This window comes from Streptopelia decaocto, assembly GCF_964273445.1.
Source record: "Streptopelia decaocto genome assembly, chromosome: 23".
NCBI lineage: Eukaryota > Metazoa > Chordata > Aves > Columbiformes > Columbidae > Streptopelia > Streptopelia decaocto.
Genome location: NC_138678.1, coordinates 687,798 through 700,659, shown reverse-complemented (window position 1 = coordinate 700,659; position 12,862 = coordinate 687,798). Strand labels below are relative to the sequence as shown.

Here is a 12,862-nt window from a genome sequence, read left to right as displayed (position 1 = left end):
GGCAGCATGACCCACATTTCATAGAATCACAGAACGGTTTGGGTTGAAGGGACTTTAAAGCTCCCCCAGTGCCCCCCTGCCATGAGCAGGGACATCTTCACTAGCTCAGGGTGCTCAGAGCCCCGTCCAGCCTGGCCTGGGATGTCTCCAGGGATGGTTCATCCACCACCTCTCTGGCCAACCTGGGCCAGGCTCTCACCACCCTCAGGGCAACAATTCCTTCCTCATGTCCAGCCTGAATCTCCCTCCTTGAGTTTAAACCATCACCCCTTGCCCTATGGCAACAGGTCAGCCGGGACCCACTGGGATGACACCCCAGCCCCGATGCAGCTCGATGCCAGGCACAGCAGCGCTCCAGCCAACGCACCGATACCACGGAAGGATTCTGGGTTCCCTGGATCCTCTCCCAGGCTTTATAATTATTATTTTGAAGTGAGGCACATTTGTTCCCTGGCAAGGGAAGCGGTTTAAAATAAGGAACCCTGCCTTGGCATCCCATGTTCCCCCGTTCCTTCCGGCCCGGCGGCTCTGCCATCTGCACAGCATTTCACAACAGATAAAAGAGAAAATATTCCCTAACGAGTCAGCATCCCGCCGATGATCCGGAGCTGCTCTGCGCTGTGGCGAACCCCCCGATGAGCCTGCGGGGACCACATCTGCGCTCATCCCTCCTCCACCTGCACGGCTGAGCGGGGAAAGTGCCGCACGGATCTGGCTCCGATGGGAAAAGCAGCTGCTTCCACAATCCCTCATTGCACTCGAGGCTCCATGCAGGGCCAAACACACCATTTTGGGTCCTGGGTGTTGGAGCGAGTCTGGTTTCTACGTCGGCTCTGCCGCAGCAGCACCGGTCACTGAGCAAACACCCTGTGGTGCTCAGGTTGGGGCACTGGGGACACCGGGAGGGGACGGGAACCAGCCTATTGCTCTCCCAGTGTCCAGCCACCTGAATTAGGTTGACAGAGGCTCTCCTGCCCCTCTGCTCTGCCCTGGGAGACCACACCTGGAATATTGTGTCCAGTTGTGGCCCCTCAGTTCCAGCAGGACAGGGAACTGCTGGAGAGAGTCCAGCGCAGCCACCAAGATGCTGGAGGGAGTGGAGCATCTCCCGTGTGAGGAAAGGCTGAGGGAGCTGGGGCTCTGGAGCTGGACAAGAGGAGACTGAGGGGGGACTCATTCCTGGGGATCAATATGGAAAGGGGGAGTGTCAGGAGGATGGAGCCAGGCTCTTCTGGTGACAACCAGTGATAGGACAAGGGGCAATGGGTGCAAACTGGAACACAGGAGGTTCCACTCGAATATGAGAAGAAACTTGTTGGGGGTGAGGGTGGCAGAGCCTGGCCCAGGCTGCCCAGGGGGGTTGTGGAGTCTCCTTCTGTGCAGACATTCCAACCCGCCTGGACACCTTCCTGTGTAACCTCATCTGGGTGTTCCTGCTCCATGGGGGGATTGCACTGGATGAGCTTTCCAGGGCCCTCCAACCCCTGACATTCTGGGATTCTGTGTAATTCTGTGAATTCAGAGACCTCCCAGCATGACTGAGGTTTCTGATTCACCCCCACAGGGTTTTTCTTCTGTCTCCGATCCCCCCACCCAAGGCAGGGAGCTCCATGGGGGGGAAAGACAATAACCCCCTTTTCCAAGCTCAGCTCAAGCAAACGCCGGGAACAACCGGCCCTTCCAGCACTCCAGATGACCACCCATCTCAACATATGGCAGCCCTGGCCAAAACAAGGTTTAAAGCCGCACAAGCAGCGAGAAGCCAGCAGAAAACCAGTTTTCGCTTTGCTAAGTATGTTCAATCATGAAGAAAACACAAACGCTGACAATTAAGCATCTCTCACTTCTTCCCCACAGGCCCCAGGATCCCATTAAACTGGAACATTCGCGTGCTGATGTGAATTCAATGTTTTAGAGCCTTTTTGTAGGGCCCTAAAAATACCCTCGCATGGGCTGCGTGTTAATTATGCCTTTGATTTCGCTGAATCTCAGCCATTTCTCGCTCCCTGCGTTCTCCGCTCGGTATTTTTAGCGCATTCCCAAGCTCATGGGTACCAATCTGTTGCCGGGATCCTGCTGGGATCCAGCTCGGGGTGCTGGGCCAGCATCCCGCGTGGGGCGCGGGTGATTAATGGGATGAAACGCTCTCACCACGGGGGCGATTCCAGGCTTGGAGAACCATCTCAATCCCAGCTTTTCCCATGGAGAATCACCCACTGGTTTTCCTGAACCCCCCGAGGGAGGAGAGTCCCCCGAGAGCCGCCCGCGATCCCCAAATCCCCAGCGCAGGGTGCGTACGGTCACCCCAGCTTCTTCCTTTGGAAAACAGCCCCCGTGGGAGCAGTTCCCCTCTCAGCGTCATCAAACACCACCGAAAACTATTAAAAGCAAGAACGGTTGAGTAAACATCAACCCCGAGAGCCTGAGCAAACAAGGAAAAGGAATTCCAGAAGTTAATAGTTCCTATTAAAATGGTTCTTCGGCCACATCGCGCAGCGTGGTTTGCGTGTGCCCAGGATCGCTGCCCGCTGGTGCTCAGCTCTTCCTTGGGCTCGGCTTTCCAGTCTGAACCGATTCTATGATCCTCTGATTCTCACACTGTGGCTAAAATAGAGATCTCTGTGCCCCGAGCCGCTCACAGCGATTTGGGAACCCCCCTTAAGGCCCGAGGGGATGATCTGCAGCTCTGGAGGCGGTTTCGGTGCTGGGAGCCTTGGGCCGAAGGCGCAGGGAGCGTCGCTCCTCGCTCAGCCCGCAGCACAGAGCCCTGGGGGGCGCGGGCGCATGTCCTACAGCACCCATAAGGTCCCCTCCCTCCCCGATGGCATTTCCCTGTCCCACCCATGCAGGACTCCTCTCCCTCCCCATCGCCCCAGCTGCTGCAATCCAGCTCCATATGGCACTAGACCCAAGGTCGGGCTTAGTCAGAGCTCTGGCAGCGCTCGCCTGGTTTTAAAGGCCTCTCTTAAAGCGGCGCGGAAAGAACATTTTAATCACATTCTAATCAAATACTTGAAAAGAAGGTTTATGATGAAAGCAAGGAGGTAAAGCTTTCATGTGCTCCCCTGCTCCGGGCCACGTCTGGGAGGTGTTTCTACCTCCCACCATGGGGACATGGCTGGAGTCGGAGCTTTAAGAGCTGCTCAGTCCCCACGGCCCTGAAAAGCACTGGTGTTTAGAGGTGAGAAATAAAATAAAATTGAAATTTAAAAGTATTTTTATATATAAAAATATATACAATGTTGATGGCAGCCTGTGTCATGAGACAGCGTGCCAGCCCTGGGGACCATGGAGCCCACTCAGTCTCCCCAGCTGGGATTTCCATCGGCCATCACATCCTCCCAGAGTCGCAGGTTGAATTAGGCTGGGACTAACGTTCCTTCCTCTCCCAGGAGGAAAAGAGACAGGAAGGAGGAAGGAAGAAACGCCACTCGGTTGGTGTTTGAGCTGGAGCCGGGTGAAAAAGGGGAGGAAAGAGGGACGGGAGCACGTGCGGCGGCTGCTCGGCACCGTCACGGTTAAGCGCGACGCTGCGGCGGCTTCACCGGAGGCTCACGCACCCGCGGGAAGGCCAGGCTGCTCCAGGAGTGCCTGTTGGCTGAGAGGAGGCACAAGGAACCAGACCGGTTACAACAACACCCCATCCTCCCGGCGGCAGGAGCTCACGGGAGCAGCTGCAGGCTCCGGCAGGCAGGCGGCAGCCCCGAGAGAGAAATCACGCAATGATTAACCAGGGATTAGGCAGCTCAGCCACCTCCTGGATGATTCTTTTTCTCCTGAAAGGAGGTAGATGAGGGGTTAGCGTGGGCAGTGAAGACCCGTGGGTGATGCTGCTGGCGGGGACCCCTGGGTGGTGTTTGGGCTGCAGGGTGGGATGGAGCAGCACAGGGTTTGGGTGCGGAGCTGGAAAAGCCCCAGGAGAAGACACGGGGGGCCGGGAAGGAGCGGCGAGGGGGAGCAGGCATGCTCAGAAGGGCTGCCCTTCTGAAGGACACTGCAGAGGACCGGCTGGAGGACACACACGTGGCTCGGCAGCACCGGGGTCCCTCCAAAGGCCACTTTAACCCTTCGGGACACCCATCTGGCAGGGACGCGGGGACCACGGAGAGCCCGGGCACGTGGATGTTTTGCTGGATGAGCCACAAAGTCACTGATGTGTCACCATCCACGGGGACTCGTCATCTGCAAAGCCATTACCCAGCACCGTCCCCTTATTTCTCTGCTTAGACGCAAGCGCGGGGCAGGGAGGGGCCGGGGCTGCGCTCCAGGGTCTGCAGAGCACCGAGACCCCCCCGACCTGGAGCTCACACCCTGTATTTTGGGGTAGCAGAGGCTTGAGGATGTGGGTTAAAACCCTGCAAGGATGGCGACGCAGGAACAGAACGTTTTGCAACCAGCTTCCAGGTGCAAACACATCTCAGGCTTTTAGATTCCAGCCACGGCTTCTTTCCATTTATTCCCTTTCCTCCCCAAAACGGTGCTGGATTCCTCTGCTCCCTGCCCGGCCATCAGCCGCTGCTGCTGTTGCCCAAGGAGCAGCCAGGTTTGCTGATTGCTGGTGGCCTCCAGCACAACCCTCGTGGGTCCTGCTGTGCATCCTCCTTTGAGAAACGGAGCTGGATCCATCGACCGAGGAACCCGAGGAAGGGCACGGACAGAGCCGCACCAGATACACCCGGCACCAGATACAACGGGGAAGTCTCGAGGGAGGGGGATGAAAATTGAACTTGCTAGAAAGGAATTAAATAGCTGGCGATTTACGCCTAAAAATAGAGCGAAGCCACGGCTGGTGTGACCCTGCAAGGGGAGGTGGGAAAAGTGCGGTACTTAAATTACAGCCCTCGCGTCCCACGAGCTCCAGCGGCAGCACCTGCCCTGGACCTTCAGCCTCACCGAGCACCAGCGTGGCCCCCGCCGGCCTCGCCAAATCTGTTTGTGCTTCACCACGGAGCGGGTCCGGGTCTCCCGAGTGCTCCTGCAGCTCTCTTTGGGCTGGATTCGGCCATTTGGGTTGGTTGGGGCAACCTTTAAGATAAGCATCCAACAGCTGCCTAGTCCTGAATGGAAAGCTTTGATTTTCCACCCCAAAATGACATTTCCTGGTTAGAATTGGACTTGGCTTTGTTTTTTAAATACACTGGTACAGAAAGAGCTCCTAAGGAAAACCATCTCCCCCAGATCAAATCAAACGTTTCGCTCAACCCTCATTATTTTCTTGTCGCTAATTATGAAGAAAAGCCAAGAACCAGGAAGGTATAGTAATTAATTTATAGTGCTTTTTGTGACTCACTGGGTTAATGCAGACACCACACAGCCGGCACCCACCCAAACCTGGTGTGTGCAAAGCGAGACGGGCAGAGAAGGGAAAACCAAGACGCCCAGCCCTGGTTTTGGGGGTCACTCCTCTGCACCCCAGCCTGGTGCTCAGGACTCAGCTTAAAATCCACGAGCACCCCTGCAGCCTCCAGCCAGTCCCCGTCTGCACAAAGCAGGGATCGAATACAATCCCTTTGTCTGCTAAAAGCAAATCCAGATGGGATGTGGGTGGGAGGGAGACGAAGCCCCGCGGGTCCGTGCACCCAACACAAGGTGCCAGCGCAGCCCCGTTGGGATCCCGAGCAGCCCCCCGTCCCCAGCTCTGAGCTGCATCGCACACAGTGTCCCTACAAGCTGTGTCATCGCAGTCAATAGCCATTAAGAGCCGTTGCTAATTGCCAAAGGTACGGTTTTATTTCCTCTCGGTGTGACGTTGTCCCTCTCGCCTTGCTCAAACACCCGGGTCCCACCTCGCAGCCGCTGCATTGTGCCTTGTTTTCCCTCTTTTCCCCCTGTACTGCAAACAAACCGGGGACAAATGGAGATTTTGCTGCGATAGGAGAGCGAGAGGCGCCTGGTACAGCCCCCGGCTCGCTAAATCCCGCGCATTCAGCCCCAACGCCCACGATGTGTGTGAGAAGGTGACCTGCCTGGCCCCTGCTTGCTTTGCAACAGATAAGAACAAGCGTCGATAGCATCGGGCCAGCCCACGAACGAGTCAAAACCTGAAAGCTACGGAACAAAAAGCAGGCGCTGTCGGGTACCAGCGTGCAACAGCCTGGCTGCAGCCACCGAGACTTTGCAAGGGCTCGTGCAAACGGGCTGTGCCATCCGAAGGGGCGCAAAGCTTCATGCTTTGTCTGTGCAGCATCCTTCCAGATGTGCACAGCATCTGGGAGCAGAGATGGGCCTATATTATTCAATATATTCATCAATGATTTGGATGAGGGATTAAAGTGCACTATCAGCATGTTTGCTGATGACACCAAGCTGGGAGGAGTGGTGACACTGGAAGCTGTGCTGCCATCAGAGACCTGGACAGGCTGGAGAGCTGGGCGGGAAAGATTTAATGAAATAGAACAAGGGCAAGTGTAGAGTCTTGAATCTGGGCAGGAACAACCCGAGGTTCCAGTGTAAGTTGGGGAATGACCTATTAGAGAGCAGCGTAGGGGAAAGGGACCTGGGGGTCCTGGGGACAGCAGGGTGACCATGAGCCAGCACTGGGCCCTTGTGGCCAGGAAGCCAATGGTACCTGGGGTGGGTTAGAAGGGGGGGGTCAGTAGGTCAGAGAGGTTATCCTGCCCCTCTGCTCTGCCCTGGGGAGACCACACCTGGAATCTTGTGTCCAGCTGTGGCCCCTCAGTTCCAGCAGGACAGGGAACTGCTGGAGAGAGTCCAGCGCAGCCACCAAGATGCTGGAGGGAGTGGAGCATCTCCCGTGTGAGGAAAGGCTGAGGGAGCTGGGGCTCTGGAGCTGGACAAGAGGACACTGAGGGGGGACTCATTCATGGGGATCAATATGGAAAGGGGGAGTGTCAGGAGGATGGAGCCAGGCTCTTCTGGTGACAACCAGTGACAGGACAAGGGGCAATGGGTGCAAACTGGAATACAAGAGGTTCCACTTGGATATGAGAAGAAACTTGTTGGGGGTGAGGGTGGCAGAGCCTGGCCCAGGCTGCCCAGGGGGTTGTGGAGTCTCCTTCTGTGCAGACATTCCAACCCGCCTGGACACCTTCCTGTGTAACCTCATCTGGGTGCTCCTGCTCCATGGGGGGATTGCACTGGGTGAGCTTTCCAGGGCCCTCCAACCCCTGACATTCTGGGATTCTGTGCAATACCCGAGGATGGTGACAGCACTAGCAGGAAACCACAAGGTTGTTCTTTTACAGTAGGGCTGGATTTGGAGACGAATAAAGGTTCCAAAAAGATAAGCGGCCTGGGGAACACAACCAAAGGCATCGCTGCGTCCTGCAGCAGCCGGAGCCACCAGCCGCATGCAGATGAGCCCAGCTCCCCACCCGCCCTGACGCCAGCCCCGCAAGTAAACGCAGCCCTTGGCACGGGAAATCTCGTGTTCTCTGCCCAAAGCCCCGCTGGAAGGTCGCGGGGGATGAGGAGGAGGAGGAGGAGGATGCTGCGCCGCGGGCGAGCGCACGGCGGGTGCCGCGGGACCTCGGCAGCACCGCAGTGCTGCAAAGCGGGAGGAGGACGCACCGATCCCAGGCGGGAGAGCTCTGAATCATCCGCAGACACCCTGGATATCAGCCTGCCAGGATGGGCGGCCCCCCCTTTGCAGAAAGCGCTGTGTACACTTATAAACAAGCTGTTTACGCAGCCCAAGAGGACTTCAGCGATAACACGGAGAGATCTCTTCCTCGCGGCACAAACTCACCCCTCCAGCACAACGCTCCTTGATTTGCATTTGCCCACTCGGCTATTCCCCCATCCAGAGGGGCTTTGTCCCTCTCTTTTCCCAAGCACCCAGCATGGGACAGCTCGGGGAAGCCCCCAAAACCTTTGCATGGTTCCCCGCAGCTCCGCAAACCAGACAGCAAGCATTCGTGTCACCAAGCCTGAGACTTTGCAGACAAGCGCCAAACAGCCGGCAGCAATTCCTCCCAATTAGACCTCGCTGCCCTGACACAGAAGATCTGGTCAGGCAGGCGAGCCAGCAAACAGCCTCAGCACTCTCTAATCCTCCCCCCTCCAACTCGAAAAGATACGCTAATTAATTAAGATGAACCCAAACTAAACAGTTGGCTCTGCCGGGCTGTGCGGAGCAGCTTGCAGCAAACTCTAATTGTGGCGTTGGCATCATCGGCGGGAAAGGGACTCATCCTGCTGCCCGTCTGCACCGCTCCACCCTGTGCTTTCTCTTGCCTTAGGCTTAGCTTTAGGTTAGGCTTAGATTTGGAACCGGCCTGCCCAGCGTTCCGGCCCAGCCCTGCGGAGCTGGTCCTGACCTGGGGCACCAACTGTGTTTCGGAGAGACCCATATCCTGCCCAAAACAGGCAGAGAAGTGCAGGGGCAATCGCTGCCTCCCTGACTCACCCTTTGGTTCAGCTGGCGACGCGCACACAAGCCCTAAAAAAGGCTTTTTGAGTAGAAACACTTGAATACTTGTTTTTTCAAGAGCAGGGAGAACCGAGGCAGCAAAGGCACGTCCCCTCGTTTTATCTCTGAAGCACTCACGAGAAATTAACAGATCAATTGGGAGTCTTTTATAGAGCTGGTATTAATTTTCTCCAAGCTGTAAAAGGGAAATGAGAGACAAAAGACATTAAATGGACTTGCCCAGGTCCCCGAGTGAACGGCGCAAGAGCCGGTGTGAGAACCCAGCAGCTCCCAGTTTCCAGTCCTATGTTTAGATAACGCTTCACCTTCAAACGAGAAGGAAAGCCAAGGACACTCTGCAACAAGAGCAGATATTAAGAAAGACCTAATTGCTTATTAAAGAGCGAGAAACCCACGGCGCCCCGGACTGTCACCCGACAGCCACCGCATTTTAAACAGGGAGGAAAGCACGGAGCCAGCTGGAGATGCTGCTGGAGCAGAGGTGACGGGGAAGCTTCACGGCTTGGCTCCATCACGCCTTGAAGGAACCTCTTCCAGATCCAGCTGTGCCCAGCTGTGAGCAGGGCAGCCCCTCCGCCCCTCTGCAGCTCCAGACGAGCTGCTGCAAACCCAACGTTCTCTGGAGAAGAAACTGGTGGCTGTTTAAACCCGCCGGTGACTTTGGGTGCTGCGGTGACCCCGATCCTGCTGGCGCGGTGACTACATTCCTCTAATGGGCGCCTTACAAGGCCGCTCCCAAACCGCAGGCGGAGATTAGCGAACCTGCTCAAAGCCCTGGGGCGAGCTCCACGCAGCTTTTCTAAGGCAGGACTGTGTGGATCCTCACCAGCTTGTGGCATTAACCCAGCAAGTGCCAGGCGCGCGGGTCCCGAGCTGCACGGGACAAACCACCGAGCAAATCACTGCTGCTCAAAGGCTCATTTTGACTCTTGTCCACCATCTCTGGTTGCTGGGCTCTTCTTGCACAGCTCGTTTACCCACAAAACTGAGTTTTCCATAGGGCAACAGCGTCCTCACCCGGGTTTCTATCCTTGAAAAGCATCAGAAGAGCGACAGCAGCTGGACTTGAGTGTTTTGAGGAGGGCCTAATAAAAGAAGGTCTGGAAAAACTGCTCCAGGGAAGGGAGCCAGGAGCTAAACATAACCACAGCAGCCAGGCGCTGCCAGCTGGTGCCACCAAGGGCCGGGTGCGGAGGGCTCAGCGCCGCACGGCTGCTCGGCCTGCCGTTTCTACCCTAAAACCCGCCCGGTTACCGTGGGCACGGCGCAAAGCGAAATTCCACGCTGCTCAATGCAGATATTGAATTGCTCTGGAGCGGCGGGTACTCAAGGGGATGTGAAAAGATGGTCCTTGGTCACCCAAAATCTATAGAATCACAGAATCATTTTGGTTGGAAAGCCCCGCAAGATCATGGAGTCCAACCATAACCCACCCTGTCCCTGCCCCATGTCCTGAGAACCTCATGTCCGTCTGTCCAGCCCTCTAGGGATGGTGACTCCAGCACTGCCCTGGGCAGCCTGTTCCAATGCCCCACAGCCCTTTGGGGAAGAAATTGTTCCTAAATCCAACCTCAACCTCCCCTGGCGCAACTTGAGGCCGTTTCCTCTGCTCCTGGCGCTTGTTCCTGGGGAGCAGAGCCCAACACCCTCCACGCTACAATAATACAACACCCTCCATGCTACAGCCGCTCTCCCAGCTCCTTGTCCCCAACCACACGATGCAGCATTTAACACACGGCCCCCGCTGGCCCTCGAGGCCCCGGGAAGAGTTAAAGCCGAGCCTGCCCGAGGTGACCATGACAAACTCCCCAGTGCCAATCGCCCTTCCCAGGAAAGGCAGATTTCCTACCGGGAACGCGCGCAGGAAAGACAAACAAAAGCTTTTCAGGAAATAACCTGTTGGCCTCCGCTCCGATGGGAGGGAGGAGGTAATTGCAATTATCGCTGATTACTACCGGGCTTTGCAAACCCAGACAAAGCAACAGCGCTTGTCGCACACGCCAGCGACGAGTCGAGAGCCAAGACGAGCGTCCAGACGCCTTTACCCCTTCCCCGGATTTCGGCACAAGCAGCCGCAGTGTGGGGACCCCCCTGTTAACCGCAGTGCCAGCGAGACCCAGGGGATGGAGAACCAGCCCGTCAGATGCCACTTCATCCATCCTCTGAGCATCCCCCTCAGCCGGGATGCAGGAGATGCCATTTCACACCCGGCCAAGCCGACAGGATCACCCCCGGAGCAACGCTGCCATGGGAAAAGCGCTCCCAAGGGAAACTGAGGCACGAGCAGGGCTGGATGCACCAGCTCTTCTCTTTAAAGGCCTTTGTGTGCTTAAGTCTGTACCTGTGACGCTCTCCAGCGCCGGGGTGGGGAGCTGCCTTCTCTCCAAATACATCACTAAGATTTAGCACGCCGTGACTCCGAAATGCAGCATAATTCCGGGCACTGAAAACCACCCAGCACTGAAAAAGCAAGTCTGCTTCTGCAAATGTACACCTTGCAGGCTGGACAGAGAGAGGGGAATTATTATATTTCCCTACTAGTACCCTCTATTAAGTGGAATTTAAGAGCTGTCCCTCAAGGTTGATTGTATTGCGACTTTCTGGAGACAAAGAACATTGATGCAATGATGTTTGTGCGTCACTTCTGGGCAACCCAAGGAAACTAATTTGTTCTCTTCCGATTGCAAAAAGTACTTTGTATTCTCCAACTTTCCGCTCAGGGATCTCAAAACATCAGCCCAGCTTCAAACGAGCCTCCGGTCACCCCTGTCTCTATCGAACCCGTCCCGTGGGTCAGGTTCTCTCGGGAAGGAACCCCAAGCTGTGGGTGAGGTATGACCCAAGGTGACACAGCACCCAAGGTGACACATCACCCAATTTGTTCTCATTACTCCCTCCAAGCAATGATCAATCTTTGGTCTCGCCTTTCCCGACAAACACGCGGCGACATGTGTGTGCATGCCCTTCTGCAGGGCTTTTCGTTGCATTTCTTCCTTCCCAAGCAGAAAGACACGTGTTCTTCTGCCCGAGAAAAGAGCAAAAGAACAAGACACAGAATCACAGAGTCCCAGAATGTCAGGGGTTGAAGGGCCCTGGAAAGCTCATCCAGGTCAATCCCCCCATGGAGCAGGAACACCCAGATGAGGTTACACAGGAAGGTGTCCAGGCGGGTTGGAATGTCTGCACAGAAGGAGACTCCACAACCCCCCTGGGCAGCCTGGGCCAGGCTCTGCCACCCTCACCCCCAACAAGTTTCTTCTCATCTTTAAGTGGAACCTCCTGTGTTCCAGTTTGCACCCATTGCCCCTTGTCCTGTCACTGGTTGTCACCAGAAGAGCCTGGCTCCATCCTCCTGACACTCCCCCTTTCCATATTGATCCCCAGGAATGAGTCCCCCCTCAGTCTCCTCTTGTCCAGCTCCAGAGCCCCAGCTCCCTCAGCCTTTCCTCACACGGGAGATGCTCCACTCCCTTCAGCATCTATCCCTCAATCAACACACAACTGGAAGACACTGGAAAATTAGATAAGCAAGATATCAAACGCCACGTAGGATAGATGGTGGTTATACCCCTTGCCTAAGGCCAGCACCGCAAAGCCAGAGGAACGAGCATCAGTACTTGGTTCAAGTCAAACCACCACCGCAGCTTCCCTGCCTCCCCAGCCCTGATTTCCAAACCCTGAGGCCGTTCTCCAACCTCCCCCAGCAGCTCCGAGCCCCAACGGGTGAGAACCAACCCCTGACGACCCAGGGAGCTACAACCCAGCTCCATCTCCGCTCAGAGAGCCTGTGTTTTCACAGAGTATTCCGCATGGATTTCAGTTTTTATTTGAACAAATTAAGCCTTGGGGACCCGAAAGAGAAAAAAAGAATACAATAAATCAAGTGTTTAGAAGGCAGCTGCAGTAATTCACCCTCGTTGTTGCTTAAAGTTTCCTCTCTCGGCACTCTCAGCTCCAAGGATGCTCTGGTGAAGGACCAACCCCTGCGTGACCCCGGGACAGTCTCCACAGCCCCATCATCTCCACAGCCCCATCGTCTCCACTGCCCCATCGTCTCCACAGCCCCATTGTCTCCACAGCCCCATCGTCTCCACAGCCCCATCGTCTCCACAGCCCCATCATCTCCACTGCCCCATCGTCTCCACAGCCCCATCGTCTCCACAGCCATCGCCCAGGACGTGCAGGAGGGAAAAGGGAAAGGATTATGGTAATTAAATACTCTTCTAACGAGCACCTGGTTTATACAAGTGCCACTGAGAGATCTGCCCCTCTGTGCCCCAGTTTCATATGCTTGTAACCCAAAGAACGACCCTCTCCCATCACCAAAGTCCAGTTTCCTCCTCAAACCCCGAAGGACTCTATTTAACTATGCTAATTGCAGGCAAAAGACTCGTTCTCCAGCCCCCTAACTCCCAAAGGGACTCCAGCACCGCTGGGTGTCGTGGACAAGCTGCAGTTGGGTGCCGGGGC

At 56.0% G+C, this 12,862-nt stretch overlaps 1 protein-coding gene across 1 annotated transcript in view; it reads right to left on the bottom strand.

Annotated features, from left to right (window-relative positions):
- The window catches only part of SLC9A1 (solute carrier family 9 member A1), a 29,538-nt gene that overhangs the window by 10,123 nt on the left and 6,553 nt on the right, over positions 1 to 12,862 (bottom strand). The gene's annotated exons all lie outside the window — the stretch shown is intronic.